We start from the raw sequence: 2342 nt of genomic DNA, 5'->3' as shown, positions 1-2342 counted from the left end.
CTGGAACCCTCTCTCACCAATTAAAATGAGACGGAGGTAAGCTTGGTCATTTCAGAAAAAAGGCATAGGTCAATTTGAAAGGTACTATGTTGTTTATTCCTTTCACAGACCTTCCTTTTTGTTGTTTCATCCCCTCCCCCATTTCCCAGCCCCTAAACTTGCTTTTAAATCTGCTCCATTTTCTGCTTTTTTCCAGTTCTGACGAAAGGTCTGCGACCTGAAACGTTAACTCTGTTTCTCTCTCCACAGATGCTGCCTGGCCTGCTGAGTTTCTCCAGCGTTTTCTGTTTTTACTGTATTGTTTATGTTTGAAGGCACACTACTTGCAAGCCTGTCTTCAGAACTGCTGGCTCTTTAGGTTGCGCTTTCACCCGTGTTGCGCACCAACGTCAGTGTTCTCGCTCAGGCCAACATCCCCAGCACCGAAGCTTTGACCACGCTTGATCAGCTCCGATGGACGGGCCACATCGTCCGCATGCCCGATACGAGACTCCCAAAACAAGCTCTCTACTCGGAGCTCCGACACGGCAAGAGAGCCCCAGGTGGGCAGAGGAAACGCTTCAAGGACACCCTCAAAGCCTCCTTGAAAAAGTGTAACATCTCCACCGACACCTGGGAATCCCTGGCCCAAGACCGCACAAAGTGGAGGAGAAGCATCCGGGAAGGCGCCGAACACCTCGACTCTCTTCGCCGTGAGCAACCGGAAGCCAAGCGCAAACAGCGGAAGGAGCGCACGTCAACCCAAGCACCCCACCCACCCGCCCCTTCAACCACTGTCTGCCCCACCTGTGACAGAGACTGTAGGTCCCACATTGGACTCATCAATCACCTGAGAACTCATTTTTAATGTGGAAGCAAGTCATCCTCGGTTCCGAGGGACAGCCTAAGAGAGAGAGGGAGAAGTTCCTTGCAGCTGTTTCCTTCGCAACTCCCATCAAATATTTCTCCTCACCTCCCTTTCATTACTGCTCAGTTGCCATATACTGACAAGTCCAAAATCCAGACAGCGGCTACAGGCTAAAGGCGGTCGGTGAAGGGCAACTTAATAAAGGCAGGTGTAAAGAAATATTAATTTTTATGGTTGCCGAGATCAGTACTCTGTCCTATCGGGGGTGCGGGGTGGGGGGCGGGATTGTCCTACGAGGCGGGATTGAGTAGACTAGGCCCATATTCTCTAGAGTTTAGAAGAATGAGAGGTGATCTCATTGAAACATAAAAAATTCTTACGGGGCTTGACAGGGTAGATGCAGGGAGGATGTTTCCCCTGGCCGGAGAGTCTAGAACCAGGGGTCACATTCTCAGAATAAGGGGTCGGCCATTTAGGACTGAGATGAGGAGAAGTTCCTTCATCAGAGGGTGGTGAATCTTTGGAATTCTCTACCCCAGAGGGCTGTGGAGGTTCAGTCGTTGAGTATATTCAAGACAGAGATCGATAGATTCTTGGATATTAAGGAAATCAAGGGACATAAGGATAGTGTGTGAAAGCGGAGTTGAGGTAGAAGATCAGCTCTGATCTCATTGAATGGCGGAGCAGGCTCGAGGGGCCGAATGGCCTACTCCTTCTCCTATTTCTTATTTAATAAATAGCTGGATGCTGTAATGGAAGGTGGTTATGTTGGTGGGGTGGGGACTCAGTGCTTAATGGTGCCCTTTAAGATTGGGAGAACCAGCTGGGCCTTCCCTTGTTTGTGGTGGTCATTGTCTGGCAATTATATGTGGCATAAATGGTTCATGCCAATTGCCTACCCATGTCCGGGTGCACTAAGGTCCTGTCCTTGGCTGTCATTGGCTGTTTCATTATTGAACAAGTTGTGAATGAAGCTGAACCTTAGAATCATTAAAATAATGACTAGCATTTACATAGCGTATTTAGTGTCAGCTGTGGCTGAGTAGGTAGCACACTCGCCTCTGAGTCAGAAGGTTCAAGCCCCACTCCAGGGACTTGAGCACGTAAAGCTAGGCTGATACTCCAGTGCAGTGCTGAGGGAGTGCTGCACTGTCGGAGGTGTCGTCTTTCGGATGTGACGTTAAACTGAGGCCCTGTCTGCTCTCTCGGGTGGACATAAAAGATCCCATGGCACTATTTCGAAGAAGAGCAGGGGAGTTATCCCCGGTGTCCTGGGGCCAATATTTATCCCTCAGCCAAAATAACAAAAACAGATTATCTGGTCATTTTCACATTGCTGTTTGTGGGAGCTTGCTGTGCGCAAATTGGCTGCCGTATTTCCCACATTACAACAGCGACTACACTTCAAAAAAGTGCTTCGTTGACTGTAAACCGCTCTGAGACGTCTGGTGGTCGGGAAAGGTGCTATATAAATGCAAGTCTTTCTTTCTTAACA

The 2342-nt window shown here is 48.9% G+C and overlaps 1 protein-coding gene across 1 annotated transcript in view; it reads right to left on the bottom strand.

Moving 5' to 3' along the window:
- Positions 1 to 2342, bottom strand: part of LOC147123754 (dedicator of cytokinesis protein 2-like) — a 1461504-nt gene that overhangs the window by 590708 nt on the left and 868454 nt on the right. The window lies entirely within an intron of this gene.

This window comes from Somniosus microcephalus, chromosome 2, assembly GCF_052327205.1.
Source record: "Somniosus microcephalus isolate GS21.2 chromosome 2, FLI_Smic_1.0, whole genome shotgun sequence".
In the NCBI taxonomy this organism is placed as follows: Eukaryota; Metazoa; Chordata; class Chondrichthyes; order Squaliformes; family Somniosidae; genus Somniosus; species Somniosus microcephalus.
This window is presented reverse-complemented; position numbering and strand designations above follow the sequence as displayed.